This window comes from Emydura macquarii, unplaced genomic scaffold (assembly GCF_026122565.2).
Source record: "Emydura macquarii macquarii isolate MOO-44397 ecotype Brisbane River unplaced genomic scaffold, CSIRO-AGI_Emac_v2 contig_3108, whole genome shotgun sequence".
Classification (NCBI taxonomy): domain Eukaryota; kingdom Metazoa; phylum Chordata; order Testudines; family Chelidae; genus Emydura; species Emydura macquarii.
In genome coordinates, this window is record NW_027133245.1 from 2,853,558 (window position 1) to 2,876,582 (window position 23,025).

Here is a 23,025-nt window from a genome sequence, read left to right on the forward strand (position 1 = left end):
TAATTGGCCCACCTTATCGCCTTCAGGCTTTGTGTGTAATGGATACTCCATCACAGTCCCTTTTCTCAAAACAGGGCATTTTACAAGTTACAAGTTCAACTTTATGAGAAACATTTATTGACCCCTTCCTGACAGTGGCAGGTAACATAATCCTACTGTTACTTTTATTTTTCAGGTACTGCATCATGATTTTTTAGGGGTTTACTATGAAAGTTGTCTAAGAAAGCAAAAGTTTTGCTCATAGTAACCAGTATATGCCAGGTTTCTTTTTTCTTTTCTATGCATTCAGATATGGCAGGATTGTCTTTGTTCAGATCAGTTGCCACTGAAGACCTATTTCTAGGGTGATTTATTTAAAAAAGATTATATACATATTTCTTAGGAGTTTGACACATTACACAGTTTAATGATGGCCAGAATCCTTATACATAGATATGAGAATCCATTTTACCCCCAAATTATGATTATCTTCTCTGACAAAATTTTAAGAAAGAAAGTTGGCATCTGGTGTGTGAAAATGGGACTTCTGGCCTTTGCAAACTTTTTCCAATGTAAACTAGACATGACGTGACAAACTAAAGACCAACTAAATTTCAGTTCACAGGCATGAAATCTGCTGCTCATAGCAAATATCCTTCTAGATCTGCTAGTTTATTCTTCTTTACTGCATCAGATTTAAGCACAACATGAAATTATATTAGTTTAACAGAAATGCAAGCATATGTAGTGCAGTGGTATTTAGCATTCTTTTCGGGTGTTCACTAATCTTTTCAAATGTTTCTCCTTATCACCTCTTCAAAACAAAACATTGCAGCATCTTTTAGGGCTTAAAGTCTGTGCTGTATAGAAGTTACCAAAAGTGGTCATTATTAAAAGCCAACAGTTACCAATTAGTATATTTAGCCATTAAAACATGCTGCCTTTGTTTTCCATACCGTTTATTTAGGGTCTGATCTAGAACCCAATGAAGTCTATACATAGACTCATTTGATTTCCATAGGCTTTGAATAAAGCTATTATATGATTAAGAACTTTTCTTGTGTTGAGAGACAGCAGCTGTTTAGTTCACAGAGTGGCTGAAGCATGTTGCAAAAGACACACACATACATATACTGTGCTCTCACATAGTTTACATTCCTCTTGTTTTTCTTAGTCTAAAAGTAATTTTAGATTTAATATACATGGCTGTTCTTTGCATGTGGACAAATGAAAACAGTTGCCATCCAGTGCTGCCTGAGATTCAAAAGTATTTTCTTATACTTAGAATAGGAAATAGCAGTGGTATCTCAGATATATACTATTGTGAAGTAAATGTTGTTTAATGTTGACCTTTTCACACTGATTACTGTATATATTTCCATAATGATTGGCAAACATATTAATATAACAAAGCAGTGCTGAGTAGAGCTGGGCAAACAGCCATTTTTTTCAGTTCAGTGGCCAATTCCCTCCCCCAACAAGAACAATAGAAAGGTGTTTGGAATTTTTTTTTCTTCATATCAAACATGCACACAAATGTCTTGGTGAAACAAAAAAAGTCAAACCTCTTTTTTTTCATGTCTCTGTTTCATTTTCAGGTTGCTTTTTTTTTTTCCCCCTAAAGACACCCATTTTTTAAAATTAAAATTTAGGGAAATTCAAAAACAAAATGTTTTTCTGAAATGAAAAGTTGAAATGTCTCATTTTGGAAATGCCAAATGAACCATTTTGATATGTGTGTATGGGCGGAGGGGGGGGGGGGGGCGGGGACCTTTTTTTGTTTGCTTTTGACCAAAGCTGTTAGCCAAAATTTATCTGAATTTCCAAATGGTTTTGGTCACCCTGAATCAGCACTTTATGGTCAAAAAAATGTCACCTGTTTATATTGCTGAGTCCATATTTGGGGTCCAAATACCACCATCCTAATACCATTCCTTATTATAGCACTCTTGCTAGTTAAATTTATCTACTGTTCTAGCTTAATATTCAGAGATGCTGCATTTCCAATGCATTTTGGAAACTCTTAACAGCAAGATAGATAAGTCCGTGCAGTTGGTTGCTTTACATTGTATCTTTGTCACAAAGATACATTTATATTTGTATTTCTTTGCCTCATTGAAAATATCTCACTACAGAAGTTAAGTGCTTTTTCTCAGTACCTGTATATCACTGCTACATTAAATCTGTTTAATGGAACAAGAGCAAACACCAGAGCAGAGCAGCTCTTTGAAGAAAAAAACTGTGAAGATAGTCACAAATCTCAAGACCTCTCAGACCCAAGCATTAAACTGTTCTGTCTTGTGGAATATATATAATTGACAAATATACTGGCTAGTGTTTAAACACAAACTATGTTAATGGGAAAGTGGATGGCTTGTTTATGAAAGACCTCAGGCGATATAATTCATATAATTGATATTTTTCAGATATTAAAGGAGGTCCGTTTTTAATGATTTTCATAAACTTTCCATTCTAAAACTCCATTATCCACACACACAATTTTTGAAGATTCTAACCTATAGTGTAAATATTTTCCATGATCCATCTTTGCCTCACAGGGAGTGTTTTGGGAAAAATAGCAAAAATAGTAGAAGTTGTGTTGTCCCCGGGATTCCCCTATCTCTTGTTGTGGTATTAGGGTCTGTCTGTCTTTAAAGGCTGAGTTTCTCAGTCAAAGAGTCTGGTTGAGGCACTGTGAAGCTCTTTTGCACAGCCAATTGGAATCAAACATGGAATAAAACAGAGTGCTTGCAAAGCTTCTTCAGCACTAAATGATCACTGAACACCACACTTCTTGTCCCAAAAACCCTGCTCAAGGAATACCCTAACCCAGACCACGGAGGCAAATCAGCAAAAATTTACAGCTAAAGCTCACTGAAGTCAACAGAAAGATTCTCACTGATTTCAGTGGGCTTTGCATCACATCCTTAGTCAGCAGTATTTTACATTGCTTTTCCCAGAGGATCCAAGCTTTTCTTACATTCCACTTGATATTTTCTTCCGAACCACAGAGATTGGGGAAGGGAAGGGTAGATTTCCCCATCTTCAGCCTGGGCAGCAGCTGGTCTGAATGTGGAAGCTCCCTGGCATGCCTGCCTCCTAATGGATCTCAGTTTAGGATCTGGCCCTACTGTTTTTTTAATGTTGTACTTTCAACTGAAAAACAAAAATCAGCAACCTAAGCAATTTAAACAGAATTAAAACCTTGGATTCTTTTAAGATGCTTAGAACTGTAAGACCTTAGATTCTTTATTTTTTCAGTTAGAAATAAAACCCAAAGTACAGAATCTGAAGAGACAACAATAAGGTTAGTGGGTTTGTCAAGGTGTGGGGGGCATATATGATTTCTTAAATTACAAACCTAGGGCTTGATCCAAGACTGCTACAATCAGAGGGACATTTTCACTGACTTCAGTGGGCTTTAGAACAGGCCCTCAGATGGATATCAAAAGCACTGGTATAGAAATGCCACTAAACTGAAATTTTAAACAGATACCAACAAATCTGAAATACTAAAATATCTTTGACTAGATTGTGCATAGTAAATCAATTTACTAATAATAACAAGGAGCACTGTCAGACCCTTCTTCAGCTGGTTATGTTATGATGCTTTCTTTATTCCATTACATCTTTAGGAAATTAAAGTTTTAAAAAAAATCTTGCATGTTGCATTAAAATGCAATATTACGTGGCACGGGTAGACACTCAAATGGGCAACCTAAAGTCAACCCTATTACCCATGTTCATTACAATGCAGTCTGCAAGCACACGATTATGTTAGGCTCGCTGTATGTGCATTTAAGGTGGACATTTTTAAAAAGTGATATTATATGGGATTATTACCATAATATGTACCCAGACAATTAAACATGATATAGTAATGCCTATGCATAATGGCAAAGAGGCAAAGTTGAACAGTCAATCTTAATTTTTGCCATTCACAGCTGAGTGCCTATCTGTACCATCTAATGTTATATTAATATATGTTTTGCAGCTAATGTATACCATAGCTCCTGTTTCAGAATTAGGAGCCATATATATTCCTAAATGTACACTGGCATCTACTGATAAAGACCATCCCTCCACAGAAAGTCTGCCAGAACACAAGCTGCATGCCAGAACAGGTAAGTGCAACATCACCACAGCTGAACCCACAGGAGGTCTAAAAAATGGGCTGTCACTGATTAGGGAGAGGCATCAATGAGTCAGTAACATCTTAGTGTCCATTAGAAGAGTTCCTATGAAGCTCTGATTGCCACTAATATGCTCTCCACCATAGTTTTTGACTTTTTTGACCTTCCCTCAGGGGCCATCCCCGATCGATCACAGTAAGCAAGGCTGTAGCAGTAGGGGAGCATGTAGGTAGTATGCAAAAATTATGTTGGAACTTAAATATACATATTTAGATGTGTCATCATTTACAAAGCATCTTTACAGAGGAAATACTTAGTGGTAATTCAGATATTACCACAACAGAAAGAGAGTTTCAGCTGATTCTCTGTGGCATTCATAATTAGCTTTTAAATCTTTCAAGGCTAAAATTTCTTCATGGTAATGCGATTACTGGAGTTGCTACATTACATCCATTATAATGGAATTACATTTATAGTTCATATCATTGATGACAGAAGAGTCTTTACCACTGAAAGGTCAGCTACTTTCAAAATTCCTGTTGTGTAAAGAAAATTAAGTACAAAGACTCAGTAGGTATTTTGAGGCCTGCTGCAATTTCAGCTGTTGAAACATTTTAGAATAATGTGAAACATTCTGAATGATTTTCTTTTGATTTCTGCTTACAGATGTCCTGGGCATGAACAAAAGAATATAAATCTTAATAGATTCCTTATCTGCTCCTAGTTGAAACCTCATCTGCTAGTCTGAATAAGACAGAACGCTATGGTTAGTTCTAGTCCTCTAATTTAACTAATCCTGAATATAAATGGGGATTGTTTTTCTCTCCTTCTTTTCCTCAGTCAACCATAACTTTAGCACTCCAGATCAGGAGTCCCAGCTTGACTTTATTTAAACCAGCAACGGGAGGCTTCATACTTCTAACACAAGCCAATTAGAAGCCAAACTTGCATGCAAGTTCTACTTAATGAAGCTTAATACTAATGTGATCTAAAAATTGCTTTCCCCCGTTTCCCACGTAGCTGATTACATGCTTAAATGGCATTTACTTTTCACAAACATTGTGCTATGAGATTATGGGTTAGAGTTTTAAAATGAGGCATGCAATAGTGCATACACACAAACACGTGCGTGTCGTGTCTTTCTCTGTGTAAACAATGAGCATCCAGGTCTATGCATGAAATTTGTGTGTAGCTTTGAAAAGATGTCCCCATGTTTGTACAGCCATGAAGGCTTTAGAAGCAATATAAGCGTAACTTCTTAAAAATATGGCTGAATTTCAGTATGAAAATTTAAGTAAATAGAGTCTGGAAGATCTAGGTTATGTCTGCACTGTGAGCGAGGGGTGTGATTTCCCTCCTCATATTCACATAATCATGCTAATCATTTCCGGTGGGTTTATACTTGGCATGGCACTGCTGCTGCCTGTGCTACCATGACTACACTACTAGTTATACTCACACTAACTCATGAGCAAAAAGGTTCCTCATTTGCATTAATGGAGTCCTCTTCAAAGCGGACTACATTTGTGGGAACTCAGGACCTTCCAGCATCCCTGCTGGGGGAGTGACAGTGCAGCACATTGGTGCATCCAGACTGCAGGGCAGTGTACATGTACCCTCAGTTTCTCCTGCTGATGTTGTTCTGACCATTTTTCTATCTCAGCCCTAACAGGCAGGCCATCTGGTGAGGCAGTTCCAGACTTCCTTGTTATAAGCAGAGATGTTCACATTTATTATATTGATGAATGAGATCCTAAGCCCAAGATTGTTACTTTATGTAAGTCATAATGTACAGCAAACTATTAGGATTTTGCTTTTGCTTTTTAATTTCCCTGTTCCTTCTTCTCCCCAATCCCACTTTTCTTCCTGTCATATGTTCTCAGCAGACGAAGAATCAGAAAAGCAGGCCTCCCTGGTAATGCAACATATAGATCAAAACATTATATAACGAAAGATTTTATTCAAGCTTTCAGAAGTTTGCAGACCAAGTACTTTGTAAGATATGAATTTTAGCTGCCTGCTAAACAATTATATAATACATTTAAATGTAGAAATAATTTAATTTAAATTAAATGCCAACTATTTTACTTGCTACCTGGTAAATTATTAGAAAGGCAATTAGCTCACTAAGAGAGACATAAGAATACTCTATAGTCTGATTTGACTTCATAAAAGATTCTAGAAAATTGGTGACTAAAGTTTATAATTCTTGTACTTCTAAAAGTACAGCCTTTTTATCTTAAGAGATGCTTGATGTGGGTTAAATATTTATCATACTGAGGAGAGGGTACAGGTTAAAGTGCTTCTAATTTAGTTGTGCATATTTTTAACTATAATGAACTAGCAAATATAACCTTCTGGCATAAAACTGTCATTACTGAATGCCTCAGTAATTTTAATCTGTTTAAGTATCACTATAGGATGGCACATACTGAACATTCACCACCTAGATTCTTCCTTTCCAATGTTGGTCAAAGCTTAATGGAGTTATCTGTGGCTAATGAGGAGGAAAACATCCAAGGGACTTGGATGTAGTAAATGAGTAATAAATGAGGTTTAAACAAACAAGGAAACTAACCTTAAATAACCTATCTATTGCACATTTTAAAATATGCTTAGACATAACATGCACCAAATTAGTATTGTGGTATAGTGTCCAAGAACACTGAAAGAATTTTAACTTGCGAACACTGTAAAAAGAAAACTACCTATCGTCTGATCTGATGAGATATGTTGCCCTGTATTGACCTACTGTGATACATCTATTGAGGCTGATGAAAATCAGTACCAGGTGTAACAGACATGAAATACAGCTAAAGTATGTAACAGACTTGGCCTACAGTACCAAGCATTCTAGTGGGGGTTTTTTTTTGGCAAGAGGTGTTTAGTATCTTCATATATTGTCCAAGAACAACCAGTATTCAAGTCTATCAAGTGTTCAGGGAAAGGCTGCACAGCCAAGAATACTGAAGGGGTTGTTTGCCAGATGGCCAGAAAGAAAACTTTTCATTATTTGGGCAAGGATAATTAAGTTTTCTTTCTTGACTGACTAGGATGGAATTGTGTACAAGTTATTTATGCTTGCTTCAATGTACACAGATGCTTCTCACATGAAATTTAAAATCTCTCTGGAAGCTTTAAATAGGCACTCTTCAATACTACCACCACCACCAACCAACCAACAGCTACAACAATCACCCACCCACCACGATCACCACCAAACACACACTCCACACCTGAAAAAGCTTTTGATGAAAAACTCTGATTTATTGATTGAAGTTTGAAGAGAATATTGAAATACACCTTTTCACAATCTAGAGAACTAGACTATTTAACTATTGGGTATAATGATTTCAGCTTCCAAATGTGCAGAAAAGAATAAGAGTAAAGGCTAGAAAACCACTTGAATCACGCTTCTGTGAGACATATGCTTTATGCTGTCCCAAAGCACATAAGTGAATTTTATTTTTTCCAAATAAGGAACAAATCCTCCATTAGGGTCCTTTGAGATTGTTTTTATACTCAAGACTGAAATCCATATGAATGAGAGATGGCAAACAGTGTTAAAATAAATGAATAATACACACAGTAGCCATCTTTCATGAAGTTTTATATAATATTTCATGAAGTTTATAAATGTTATTTACATGCAATGCCCATTATTTAGATAGCAGATTTCTTTGGGCAGGGACTTTTTCTTCGCATCTTGTATAGTGCAGAGAACTTAATATATAATTATACACAAAATGTTCCATTAAAAGAAGATTAAAAAACAAAGAAAACACTCAAAATTTAGGAAATGACAGAATTAAGGCTGTCTGGGCTATCTTAAATGAGCCCCCTTGTGTAAGTATTATGATACAGTCTTTAATTTCGTAGTCTCAAACTATTTTTTCCTCAGGATCCCTTCTTCATTCAGTGCATTGGAGGGATATGTTGGCACTTTATATACAAGAAGTGTCCTGTTAATGAGATTTTGAGTGATCGAAAAGTTCTTAAAAGAACAATTAAAGGAATGGAATGGGGAGCGTGGGTTGGGGCTCCTATGAATGGTATGGCAGGAAACCAACTCCCCTTTCTTATAAGCCCACCTTAACCCTCCTCTGAGGGGGAGGTGGATGATAAGGTCCCAGCAACTGATTGGCTGAGGCACCTGGATGGAAAAAGAGGGAGATCTGGCGGAAGCCACCCAGGTAATTATTGAATGAACATGGGGTGACCTGCACTATGCACTTTTATCTGCTGGAGTGCCCCAGACATCTAATAATAAAGTTGCAGCTGATTAAATCCATATCATTTGTCTGCTGTCCTCCTTTTGTTGAAGCTGGACAATCACTTTGTATTCATCAGACAGCTCCAGTTCAACACTTCATCTCTTAATTAAGAGCTGTTCACAGCACAGTTAGTTCCCTTAACAATAGGGAGGCTAAAGATTAAAGGCCTAATATAAGGCCTATTAAAGTAAATGGAAAGATTCCAACTGAATTAAACAAGAGTTGGATACATCTCGCAATGGACATCATCCTCTCAACCTTCCACCCTTCTTCCCTCATAAGTGTCACTCCTGAAGTAAAGAGAGACACAATGGCAGTACAGCACAGGTCAATTTGTGTTACTGTTTCCAATGCTATAGTTGGATAAAGGCCTACAACTCCATTGCTGCTAGTCTGGCACTGTTTCATCGGTATTAAAATCACTTTAAATTTTTTAAAGCTGCTAATAAAATTGTAAGGATAGCTAAGAAGAAAACTGGCTTTTAATCATAGTTATTTAAACTTTTTTTAAATAAAAAATTTATAATTTAGACATTAATGATCCATTCTTTGGTCTGAAGTTATTTCATGAACATACAAACTGTCAAGTACCCTGGGCTTTGCCATGCATATTTAACACCACAATCCTGTCGCTGACCAAATAGTAAAAACATGAAGTATCATTAACCACTTTTCAGTATGACAGGAAGCCTAAAAGGATTAATGCTTAAATATTTAATTGTGTTAGCAATTACTATATGTTATCAGGATTATTTTTTTCACTGATCAGTTTGAATACATTTCCAGAGAAAAAGCATAACCAGTTTAAGATATCTGTAATTCACATTCGAAATACCTATGCCACATGAATGCCAACGTTTAATCCTGGTAATTATGGGTCAGATTTTGGAACATACTGTGTTCCTGAATCTAATTAGAAAGGCACTGTTACTAGGAAATGCTTCATGCCTTTCAGTGATACAGTGGAGCACTTATATTTTCAATTGTCTTAGATAATTAAATAGTTACCTTAGCAGCAGGGTGTTCTCTATTATCAGTATAGGTAATGTTCAGGTCACAATACGCAAGACCAAGGTGCTTGATCCTGAGCTGAGCAACCAGCCCCTGATGGAGAAGCTACAAAGAATTTGGGTCATGTTATATACTGCTATTCACTGACATGAAAATTCTTTAAGGTAGAGTTAAGGTTGCAAGAACATATCTGTAACTTCAGGCTTAAAAAAAAATTACAAGAAGATTGTAGCTGTAAGAAGAGAGAATACTTTTAAACCAAGATATTAGGAATTAAGGTTAAATTTAAAAGAAACCAAATCTTTTTAAATAATGGAAAAGCACAACTCAGATCATCCCAACAATGGTAATGTTTCTAGTTATCCTTCATTGTCCAAGCAGACCATAGTCTGCAAGTGCACTTCAGCCTAAGCCTGTACCCAGCAGCATACGTTCTCCTACATTTCTCTTCAGCAGTGGAGCTGCTCTCCTGGGTATCAATTATGGTCTGTAGTTGTGGAACTCTCTTCTTGCACTCCAGCCACCTACAGTCAATCAATACATTAAGAGGTCCTGAGGTTCAACCAAGTGACCAGAGCTGAATCAGTAATTCAAGGTCTTGGACACCAGATAACAAGTTCAGGGAACAAGCATAATGAAGACATGGTGGCACAGGCTTCAGCTCAGACTAACAACTAGACTACATACCTAGGATCCCCAGAGGGCTTATATTGGAGCGGTTAGCCCACTGCGAACACTGTGCTGCCATGTGTACACTGCTAGTGTTACCCATGCTAGCTAGATTGAAGCTAGCATACGTATGCCTACCCACTCTTCAGTTCTCTCTGCACTTGCAGTGTAGACATACCCTAAGAATCCTAGAAATGTAGGGCTAGAAGGGACCTCAAGAAGTCATCAAGTCCAGCCCCTGTGCTGAGGCAGGACCAAATAAACCTAGACCATCCATGACAGGTATTTTTCCAACCTGTTCTTAAAATCCTCCAAAGACAGGGATGCCACAACTTCCCTTGCAAATGTATTCTAACCCTTATAGTCTTTTCCTAGTATCTAACCTAAGTCTCCCTTGCTGCAGATTAAGCCCAATACTTCTTGTCCTACTTTCAGTGGACACAGAGAACAATTGATCAGTCCTCTTATAACAGCCCCTAACATATCTGAAGACTTATGTCTCCCCCCACTTTCCTCCAGACTAAATATGCCCAGGTTTTTAAAAAACCTTTCTTCATAATTCAGTCAGTAAGTACTGGTTTTTAAACCTTTCTTCATATCACTTTTGTTGCTCTGCTCTGGACTTTCTCTAATTCATCCACATCTCTTTCCTAAAGTGTAGTGCCCAGAAAGGACATAGTACTCCAGTTGAGGCCTTACCAGTGCTGAGTAGAGCAGGACAATTATTTCCCTTGTGTCACTTAAAAAATTCCTGTTAATACTCCCCAGAATGATATTAGCCATTTTCACAACTGCATCGCATAACTGACTCACGTTCAATTTGTGATAGCCCCCAGATCCTTTTCAGCAGTATTATGGCCTAACCAGTTATTCCCCATTTTGTAGTTGTTCATTTGATTTTTCCTTCCTAAATGAAGCTCTTTGCTTGTCTTTATTGAATCTTACCTTGCTGAATTCAGACCAGTTTGCCAATTTGTCATTTTGAATTCTAATCCTGCCTCCAAAGTATTTGCAACCCCTCCCAGCTTGGTGTCATCTACACATTTTATAAGCGTACTCTCTACTCCATTATTTAATTAATTAATGAAAATATGAAATATTACCTGACCCAGGACAGACCCCATTAAATACACTTTCCCAGTGACAGTGAGAAACTGATAACTATTATGAATACAGTTTTTCAACCAGTTGTGCACCCACTGTACAGTAATTTCTTCTAGACACATTTCCCTACTTTGCTTAAGAGAATGTCATGTGGGATTGTGTCAAAAGCCTGACTAAAATCAAGATATATCACATCCACTACTTCCCCGTCCATCAAACCAGTACCGCTGTCAAAGAAGGAAATTAGGTTAGTTTGGCATGATTTGTTCTTGACAAATCCATGCTGGCTATTCCTTATAACCTTATTATCCTCTAGATGCTTACAAATTGATTGTTTAACTTGTTCCAGTACATTGCCAGGTATGAAATTAGACAGGCTTGTCTGCAATTTCCCCAGGTCCTCTTTGTTCCCATTTATAAAAGGCAGGTACTATGTGTGCCCTTCTTCAGTCCTCTGGGACCTCACCAGTCCCCCATGAGTTCTCTAAGATAATTGCTAATGGTTCCAAGATTGCTTCAGCTAGTTCCTTAAGTACCCTAGATTGAATTTTATCAGGCCCTGCCAACCTGAAAACATCTAATTTATATAAATATTCTTTAACCTGTTCTTTCCCATATTCATCATACAGTCCAAGAAATCTTTAGGAAATTGGCAGTTTTCTGAACATTCCTGGTTCACCATTCTAGAACTCATTACTCTCTGCAATTTGGTCTTGTACACTGCATTTCTCAAAAATCTTTCAAATAACCTCATTTAAAGTCTCTTCGACAACATGATTTGCAGCCAATATTTGGAAAAAAAAATCAGAAAATTTACCATGCAAGAACACCATTTTTTTATTGTTGTAGTAGTTGTTTAAGGTCCATATCTTAAGAACAACTCAAACAATCTCAAATTTGTTTAAGAAAATACGTACTGAGCAGACACCACATACCATTTTGGAAGCTGAACAGAACTTGGGGAGGTGGGGGAGAGCAAATACTAAAAGTGGATCCCATATTAGATTTAAAATGGAAAAGCCAGACTCAGTCTGAACTATAGTGACAATTTAAAATACACTATAAATATCTTTATGCTAGCATGTTCATCTTTTGAATCTGAAATGTGACTCTTTTAAAACTAAACCAAACTATGTATAATCACATAAACTAACAAAACAGCAAAATCAGGAGCTGTTTGTAAGCTCTTAAGGAACAACTGTATGAGAGTTTAAGCAGCATTTAAATTTCTTGTAATTGTTCTTTGATGTAACATGAAATCACATGTCATTTTTTTAATGCAATTACATGTTAAACTGGGTTGGACTCTGGCATTGCTATTAATTTGGATCAGAACTGATTGGTCTGAATTTTTTTTTATCCATCTTAGACCAAAGCAAACAAAAAGTAAACTTATATTAACCAAAAAACAAACTTTTTTTCCAGAACTTTCACAAACTAGCCAAAAAGGGAAGTATTAGGAAATCAGTAAATCTTAAATGTATTATTAGGGAGTAAACTGAATATGTTATCAGGGTCATTCATACTCAATATATTATTCTTCAGATTTCTTGAAAAGGCTGAACTGGTATCTGTCTTTCCCACCTTACAATTTTTCTATATAGCCTTCTTCAGATTAAATGGGCTCAATAACACTCTCTTAAAAGCTGTTGTAGAAATAGCTATCATATTATTTTGTTCACTTTATTATGGATCAGATTCTGCCGTTCTCTCTCATACCAGATAATACTTTGTGCATCCTTTTTTAAAGCAATTGGAATATTCACAGAATATGGTATTAACCAACAGAATTAAAAATTGCCAAGTCTGGCCTTAACAGCATGCAAGTCTCTGTCTGTGCTTAACATTAGTGAGAATGACTTCCAAACAAAAACAATCAGTCTAACATTGGAAATGACTACTCATTTTTTATTAATAATATTGTATGTAACATCATGAAGTATGCACAGAACTTCCTTCACAACTGAACAACATCATATAAAAACATTATCTCTGCGCCAATGAGCTCACGAGGCATATTGTAGTATTATAAAACAGACAAGTGCCATACGGGCAATCAGAGTGAGAAGTTGCAATTTTAAACCTGGAATGCACCGCAGAACAGATGGCTTTTCAGAAGTTTCCTAAATGAGAGGAAAGGGGAAAGGTAATTTGTTATCCATTAACTAGAAGCCTGTTCCAGATGCAAGGGGAAGTGATAAAGAAGGTGCAAAGCGGGTGAAAGAGAGGCTTCAGGGAAAAGAGAGAGGACAGTGTCTATGCTTATGTGGCGTTGGAAACTTGAAGATGAAGAGGAGAATCTTTAACATTATGCTGAATGAAGACAATCGGGACCCAGTGCAGGGATTCAAGATTGTGTGAGAGATATGATCAGAATGTGAAAGGATGATACAATTTTTATGCCACATTTCTGGAGGCACCCGGAAGAGGGAAAGGTTGGAGAGTCCAGAGAAGAGGAAACTGAAGTAGTGATGGAGTGGTGAAAGGCACTCACAGTAGCAAGATTGCAGTCATATGTGGATCCTGTCAAAAACCTGCTGGTGAATTTTGGGGGCAAGGTAGAAAAGGGGTAAGAACCATTGGAATAGAAGGATGTTGTGAAGGCCAAGACTATAACAGGGTTAAAAAAGAACTAGATAAATTAATGGAGGATAGGTTAATCAATGGCTATTAGCCAGGATGAGCAGGGATTGCTGTTTGCCAGAAGTTGGGAATGGGTAATGGATGGATCACTTGATGATTACCTGTTCAGTTCATTGCCTCTGAATCACCTGGCACTGGCCACTGTTGGAAGACAGGATACTGGGCTAGATGGACCATTGGTCTGACCCAGTGTGGCTGTTCTTATGTAGAACATGGACTAAGTTTGTTCTTGGGGATCATGAGGAAAGGCTAAATTATAGAGATAGCACAGAGAAAGAAGAGAAAATAAGTAAAATTACTTAGCACTTGTGTAGCCCTTTCCATTTTCAAAGTACTTTACAAGTATTAGGCAAGCTGGTGTAAATCAGCGTTGCTCCTTTAAAGAAGTGGCCCATTATTTAAAATTTGATAATGGCATGAATGTGGGGCGAGAAGGAGACACTTGAGATAGAGAGGACCCAAGGCTGTGAGCCAGTAGGATAGGTAGGATACTGATGCTGTGAAAGGTGAAGGGTAGACTTGGAAGGAAAAACACTAAATTCACTGTTGGTACATTTTCTGCCAATCCATCTTTGGTGTAATTCTATGGAATCTTGAGATGGCAGCTGGGCATGCAGGAAGGACCAAGGGCAAGAGATTTGTGATAAGACAGATTTGGAGCCATAAGCAGAGAAATGACACCTGCAAGGAAAAAGCTTGTAGGAAAGGCTCCAGAATCAACTGAATGAATAATCACCTCAAAAAGAGTATTGTCATTAAACAGAGTTTAATGAAAAAATGAGTTGATCAACAAAGAAGGTTACATCTTGGTTATAAAATGTAGGAATAAAAGGAGATATTGCTAAATGTCAAGCTGAATTAACTTTTAATCAAGAAAATTAAATGAGAGGATTTTTAGTTATATAAATAAAGAGAGAATAAAAAAGGATGAGGTTTAGCTGCTATGCAGTGTGGATTGGAAGAAAATTAAAGATAATCTAGGTTGGGCCCAAAAACTAAATGAGTACTTTGCCTCACTTTTCAGTCAAGATGATAATATGGAACATGCATATGAAGGTAGCATGGCTAATGGAAATGAGTGTCTGTCAATGGAAATGACACATCTGAGGTGGAAGAAAAACTTAAAGGGTTTAATACATTCAAGATCATTTCAATCCCAGAATATTGAAAGAACAGTCCTATGAGATTGCTAGTCTAGTAGCAATGATTTTTAATACTTCCCTCTATTTGGGGATACAGTAGAACCTCAGAGTTATGAACACCTCAGGAATGGAGGTTGTTTGTAACTTGGAAATGTTCATAACTCTGAACAAAACGTTATGGTTGTTCTTTCTAAAGTTTACAACTGAACATTAACTTAATACAGCTTTGAAACACTACTATACAGAAGAAAAATGCCGCTTTCCCTTTATTTTTTTAGTAGTTTACTTTTAATATAGTATTGTACTGTATTAGCTTTTTCCCCCCCTTCTGCAGCTGCCTATTGTGTACTTCTGGTTCCAAATGAGGTGTGTGGTTGACTGGTCAGTTTGTAACTTTGGTGTTCATAACTCTGAGATTCTACTGTAGTACTATATAACAACTGGAGAATGGCTAATGTAATACTGTAACTGAAGTGTGACCCTAAGAGCATCCCAGTGAAAGAGGACAAGGGGCTTATTGGTATCTGGGAGTGAGTTTCAACTGGCCTGAGCAGTTCAGTTTACCCCCACTGACTAATGTAATAATCTGTATCTAAAAGGTGTCGTGTAAGATAGGTATAGAAAGCTAATAACATGCTGATCGTTCTTTTTATTGTGTGGTGTATGTATGGAGGACAAATACAAAATTACAAACATATTGGAAATTATGCATCTGCTAGGCAAGGCTAAAGTTGCTATACCCTAGACAAAGGAATGTGGTTCAACAACCTTCGAGGCATCTCCAGGGTACATTAAGAGACAATGGGAATACAAATTCCATAGAAGGTAAACAGGACAAGACAGCAGGGGGAGGAAACTGCAGGATACAGATCAATTTGCATTTTAGCAAACCCCAGCAGGGGGAGAAGATAGCCAAGGTCCTTCACAAAGAGATTCCATGTCATTTCCTCACAGCTTGAATGAACTTTATTCTGGGGATAATCTTCAGGAGAATCCATTTTAAAGGTTCACATAAAGAGGGGCAGAGAACCCCAACTTACCTTCCACCTAAGACAAAGGAAATAAGCATGTTGGACTTGTGGAGATCCTGACCAGAGGGGTGGTCAGCCACCTTGATAGAAGGCAGACTAGCCTTGAACAAAGGCTGTAGCTTGTTATGTTAAATCTTTAGCCTCTAGAAAGCATTTTCAGTTTTATTTGCTTGTATCCCTTTCTAACTCTGTGCTTTATACTGCAACTCACTTAAAATCCTATCTCCTTTTGTTAATAAACTGGTTTTACTTTTAATCTAAATCAAACCAGTTCTGTGCTTGATTTAAAATGAATGTTAACACCAGTTAATGTCACAAGCTACTGGATATTGCATCTTTTAAGGAATGAACACACCTTAACTCTCTCTGCAGGGTCAAGGAGAAGGCTGGACATTGCAGAGCACACGAGTTTGGGAAAATATGGGACTGGGAATGGGTTGAGGTCATTTATTGCCAGGTGTAACCAGAGTGTGGCTGAGGAAGGCAGGGGGTAATAAGCCGGCTGTTGGAATCGGAATTGCTTGGTCAGAGCTGCTTAATTCACAGACACTAAGTGCAGGCTTGTATGCTGGGATAATCCAGCCAATGGAACCATGGAACAGAGCCGTTTGAAACACATACAGCTACAGGACAGGCAGCATGACACATGCTTATACTTAGGAAAGTGGGGAAAAAGTGGTCTGGGCAATTATAGATCTGTTAGTCTGAATTCAATATGATGCAAGGCGTTAGAACAAATTGTGAAGGAAAGAGTAATGATGCATGTAGTAATGCAAAATGGGTTTACCAAAGGTAGACCATACCAGAATAACGTGATTTTCTTCTTTGAGAAAATAACTGATTTTACCCTAATACACTTCAGTAAAGCATTTTACTTGGTATCTCATGGGGAAATTTTAGTTAAATTAGAGAAAATGGAAATTAGTACAAGAATTGTAAGAACTGGATAAAGAACTGGTTAAAGAAGGCAGTGGACTGTGCTGAAAGAAGACTATTGGACTGAAGGAAGGTTATTAGTGAAGCTTCTAAAGGACCATTCTTATTCAATATTTTTATTAATGATGTTGGCGCAGGAGTGTGCTAATGAAGTTTGCTGATAATACAAAATTGGGAGACTGTCAATATAGAGGAGGATCAGAATATTATACAGGAAAAGCTGGATGACTTTGAAGACTGGAGTAACAGAAATAGTGTGAAATTCAATAGTGCAAAGTGCAAGGCCATACACTTATGGTGTAATAAGAATTTTTGCTACAAGGTTGGGAGAAACAGAGGAAGAGAGATCCCTAAGTGTATGGGCCGATCACAAGATGCCCATGAGCCATCAATGCGATGCAACTGTGAAAAAGGCAAATGCATTCCTAGGATGTATTAGGCAAGGAGTTTCCAATAGAGATAGAGAAGTATTAATGCCATTGTACAGGGCACTGGTAAGACTTCACTTGGAATACTGTATACAATTCTGATAACAGATGTTCAAGAAAGATGAATTCAAACTGAAATATGTGGAAAGAAAAGCTATTAGCATGATCAGGGGAATGGAAGGCCTATCTTATGAGAGGAAACTGAAAGAGCTTGTCTTGTTTAGTCTAGCAAAAAGAAGACTGAGAGCGGATATGATCGCTCTCTATAAATGCACCAGGGAGGGAGTAGAGCTATTTAAGCTAAAAGGACAATGTTGGCACAAGAACAAATGGTTATAAAATAGCCATGAACAAATTCATATGGAAATTAGAATGTTTCTACCCATCCCGATGTTCTGGATCAGTCATGCAATGAAAGTTGTGGGGGCAATCTACTTAGTTTTCAGAGAGCTGGACAAATGTATACGTATGATTATATGGGTGGATTGCTTGTGATAGTAGGGGGCAAGGCTCAGCAGCTCTGGGTTCACTTTCAGTTTGTCTTGATTTCATTAAAGCTCAAGCTTCAGGATTTCCGTGATTGCAGGGGTCATGAGGGATTCTTCCCCCTCCCCGCAACGTATTATGTTTGGGTTTGTTCCTACCTCAAACTTCAGGGATGGCCATGGCCAGAGATGGAACGTTGGATAGCGTGGGCCAAGGCTCTGAAATGTCAGCAGGCATTCTGGCTTGTTCTTGCTCTCATGTTCAGGGTCCAACTAATTGTCATATGTGAGGTCAGGAAGGACTTTTACCTCTGGTCAGACTGGCAGTGACTTTGGGGGATTTTCACTTTCCTCTGTGGTGTGTGGGTCACTTGCCAGGACTACCTGGGTATATCTCTCTTAATCAATGCATTGCAAGGGCCTCAGGTGTATCTGGGTTCCTTCTATTCTCTGCCTGTGGCACATAATCTAGTTTCCTGTGGGTTTTGGTCTAATTCTGGTTGTTGGGTGTAGTGAGTGGGTAATGTTAGTGGCTTGTGATATGTGGACTAGATGATCGAGTGGTCCCTTCTGGCCTTAAACTCTATGACTATGAATTACAGGAATTAATTAAAAATCAGGTGTTGCTCAGCTGGAGAGAGGGAGAAGGAGAGGTGCACTTTCTTCTCTTCCACAAATGTCCAATGCCTTCTGTTCACAGCTTCTTTACCATCACCAACACCCTGAGCACTGCACATCCACTCTGCGAGACAGGTGTCTTAAAACAAACAAACAAAAAACCCAAAACCCCACACTTTTGCTTAGGTTTGTAGATCCATCAGTGGTAGCTACAGGCAGCTCAGTGGGGGCAAAGGGGAAGGCAAACTCTGCTTTCTCTTGTAGAACACTTTCTGTATAAATATTTGGAACAGCATTAACTAATTCTCTCTTCCTGCCCTGGCCAACATCCATGGGAAAAACAAACAAAATTACACACAACATAACCTCTAAGAAAAATTATGCTGTATGCTGACAACTCCATTATTTATTCTTTTGGGTCCATTGCTGAAACTGAAACACAACTTTAGGATTTTTAATATTTCTCATGGATCACACTGACAAATCCTTCCTGAACGCTAAAGTTGCAAAAGCATGTCCTTTAGCAGACCCACCTCTCATTCCTCCTGCTCTATGGACTCTTAAAAGCTCTATTTTTTTATTATTCTTGGATATTTGGATTATATTAATACCTAGGCTCCTGCTTCTAGTCCCTCCTAAACTTCACACCACCTATTGATGGTTATATATAATTTAGGACTAAGTTAGAAGTACTGTACAAGCAACAAAGAATGTGAGCTAAATTCAGAGCTGGTGTCAGCAGATAGAACTGGATCAGGCCTGAATTTGAGTCTCTTGATCATTTACCTCAACCTATAAAAAGGTAGCAAAACCCTTAAAGTTTTCTAGGTTATTCCAGGGGGCACTTTGGACCACAGCAGATCAGGTATGAATGAAACAGATATATGGTTTAAACACACTTTCCCACCCTGTCCTCAACCGGATCAAGCATGAGCTCAGCAGATCTGAAGATCATATCCAAAGAAGAAGAATGATAGTAACCATTCAGACTAGAACCACACATCGATTATCAAATCTTCGTACTCTGACTAGCTACTAAAGCCATCATCCTATCAGAATATAGGGACTGCATACTGTACAGTTACTCAGAAGTAACCACAAGAGATTATGAATGTCAAACCCCCACAACTAAACACAGGGATTTCAGCAGTTATTCATCAGCAACTTCACAGCATCCTTGGACTCTGAGTGGCTGAGAAAATTCTGTTTTAGTGTAACTGTTATATTGTGCAATGACTCTAGCCTTAGTGCTTCAGAGAAACAATACTGGATGCCAAAAAAGACCATGAACACAAATAAGAGACTGTAAATGCTTTACATTTCATACACATGTTCACCTAAAAGACCCCCACAATATGTTTACCAAGTAATGTGACAAGAAAACGGGCACTGTTTATTGTAAAAGATTGATTTTAACTTCTGAAGCTAACATTCATTAGTTATTACTGTAAGTCTCTTTAGTGTAATATTTTCAACTAAGCCAGTAATAACATGGTAAACAACCCCAAAAGCTTCTGAAAGGAACAAAAGAATAGATTCATCACCCTAATTTTATTCAGGATATTAACAAAGTCATGTTCAGTAAACAACTCAACATAAATCATATATAATCAATTCAAGAAAATTCAGTAGAGGATGGACTTGCAGTAAGCAATTTTGTTTACTTTCCTAATCAAGGAACCCATCTACTGAAAAGATCTCCAGTTTCTACAAAGCTTCTGTGTTTCTGGTGTGTGTAGATAAATGAAAAAATAGCATTACTATGGCCCTGATTCCAGTCTTATTTACTGTGTAAATCCAGAGTAATTCCATTGAAGTTAATGGTGTCCCACAATGTAATAAAGTAGAATTGAGGTAAAAGTCAGGGCCTATATTGCATGTTTTCTCATTTAAAGTTATGTTTTGCCCTGAGCTGTTAAGGAAACAATGTTGAATGTATGTGCTCTGCTTTGCAAATACAAACAAAACCTTGTTTTCCTGGAAGAGAAGCCTAATTTTCTTCTTTTAGCTGCATTTTTGTAAGCTTCTTCTTCTATACCCCGTTGCAGAAGAACATTGTTTTTGGAAACATTATTCTGTTGTTCAACGTCTACTTGTAAAATAAGTCTTCAGTATTGTGACTGGGCACACTTGCCCTGCACTGGTTCTCTAAGGGTTAACTCTACCCTCTGGGCTGAGAAGGCGATGCTCACTCGACACTGCTGGGCATGCTCCAGCAGGAGACTGGATATAAGAGGGAGCCAAACAGATCACTTAGGGCTGGCTGAGGAAGGGAGAAGATACAGACTGCCACCTCTCTCCAGGAAACTAAGACAGGCACAGAACCTAGAACTAGGGCATGCAGATGGATTCCAGGCTGTCGGATGAACACGAGGAAGGGACTGAGCTGTCATGAGCTGCATCAGCTGAGGACCCTGGAGGCCTTGGGGAATTGTGGATCATTGCCACAGAAGACAGGATAGGAAGTAGCCCAGGGGACCTGAACATTGCTACAGCGGGAGGATTGGGGAACTGGTCAGCATGCTTTGGGAGGAGCGCCGCTAACTTGATGGCAAGTACCCCTGCCACTGCCTGGGCCCTGAGCTAGGGCTTAGCGGAGCAGGGAGGACCCAAACTCCCCTACCCTGGGTGCCACACCCCGCTAAGCAGGGTCCCTCTTCCCCAACGTGCCAATAGGCCACATTATCCCACAGAGGTGGGAGACTTTGATGATTCCAGCCACTAGGCCACGCCGCCTGGTGAATCAGGGTCTCCTACTGACTCCGGCTAGGAGGCCTTGTGGCTTTGCACAACAGGGCCAACATATTGACTCTGGCAATTAAGCCATACAGATCTGAAGGTGAGAATAGCAATGGGGCTATAGCCTGCTCCAAACGGGGAAAAGCCCTGTGACTAGTATATATAAGAATTTACTTACAATTTGTTTATATACATTTTTACGTCAAATGAGAGGTTATAAGCATTAATATAGTTCCTACTTCAGAATGAAATATCCCTACAATGTCTCCATCATAGAAATTATTTGGAAGAAAGTACACTTCTAACAAGGCTATCATTCTCATCTTAGCATGCTGAAAGGCAGTCTTAATAGTATGCATCATGTACTTCTGAATTGGTCTAAACACTGCTATCAAAATGTAACTTCAGGTTATTTGTCTTATAAACACAACTCCTCTATTTTCTAAAGGAAATAAACAGTTTTTACCCTGAGTTATGGGAAAATGAAGGTTTAATGTTTATAGTAAATGTTGTGCAATATTGAGTATTACACAAAGTAATATCTACTTGGCAATATACTTACTGCTTAAGCAGCTGCAATACCAAATGGGAAGGATGGCTTATTGGGAGGTGTGGTCTCAGTTGCATACAATTTATGCTGCCTTTTTCAGGAATACACTATATTTTTTATGATTTCCATGCATCACACATTTAATTTCTCCTGATAGTAGGAGCAAGTGCTTTGTGCCAAATAAAATTGACTTTTGAAAGAAGTTTAGCTCTGTTTTATTGCTTTGTTTTTATTATGGGATCATGTCTGCATATCACAGTTTAAGTGTATAGATTAACCTGTAAAAAGGGCGTAAAAGGTTATTTTCTGCAAATTGTACAATTCTAGCAATCATGCTCTCACTCCAACATCCCTGCTTAAAATGGATCCATAAGAATTTTCAGATTTCATAGCAATGCGCCAAAAGATCCAAACATAGGCAAACAAAAGCCACAGCTCTGTGTAACTACCTCTTGCTGCTCCCTTCCTGACCATTCCAAAAACATTGTTAGGCCGAGACGCATAGAAAGAAGACCATAAATGGTGAACAAATGTGCATAGAAGTGAAAAAATACAGATGCCTAGGAAATAATGGAGCAGCAAGTTAATATTTGAATTAGGGGAATGTGTGTGTATAGCAAACTCACATCTTTTCTGTATTTTGATTTGCCGCTGTTCTAAGAATTCTTTATCTACATCTGCCTTTGATTTTTTCCTGTTTTCCAAACCAGCTCCTCTCAACTCCCTCCCGCCTCTCGAATAATGCTGGTTTTCCTGCGTGAGACCATATTTATTAAGTTTAAATTTAATTTTGAAAATTCTCCTTCTCCCTCTATCACACCCTTCCCTCATCCACAACACGAGTAATTTGCACTTATGTAATATCTGAACTATAAATGTGACTGTACCGTGGGATCCTGTTTCATTTCTGGTATTATCAGACAAGAACAGGAGGCAGGAGTCAGCCCCTGTGGGTTTTGAACACAAGTCTGCGGAGGTCTCAAAAATCAGCACATTCCAATCCTCCAGATCAGACAACTGGTAGGACTACGGTGCATGAAGCACAACTGAGGCACAAGTCCCATCCCAATATTCTGATTGGGACATCTCCAAGACTCCTAATTGGGCTGCAGCTCCTATTTAAGCCAGAAGAGGAAACAGGCAGTTGTCTTTACAAGAGGACTTCACTCTGTAATGGACTTCTGGTCTGGTGTCTACCTTGCCTGCCTTCAGATTCTGACTCTGGATCCCTGTTCTCTGGTTTGTGTCTCACTCCTATCTCCTGGCATTCCAACCCAGCCTGA

The 23,025-nt window shown here is 38.3% G+C and overlaps 1 protein-coding gene and 1 long non-coding RNA gene across 2 annotated transcripts in view; one reads left to right on the forward strand and one right to left on the reverse strand.

The window, feature by feature from the left end:
- SGCZ (sarcoglycan zeta) overlaps nt 1-23,025 on the reverse strand; it is a 764,963-nt gene that overhangs the window by 666,414 nt on the left and 75,524 nt on the right. The window lies entirely within an intron of this gene.
- LOC137141623 (uncharacterized) lies at nt 11-5,425 on the forward strand. Its single transcript, XR_010916679.1, has 3 exons — nt 11-141; nt 3,974-4,103; nt 4,779-5,425. It is a non-coding gene; the product is annotated as an uncharacterized lncRNA (long non-coding RNA).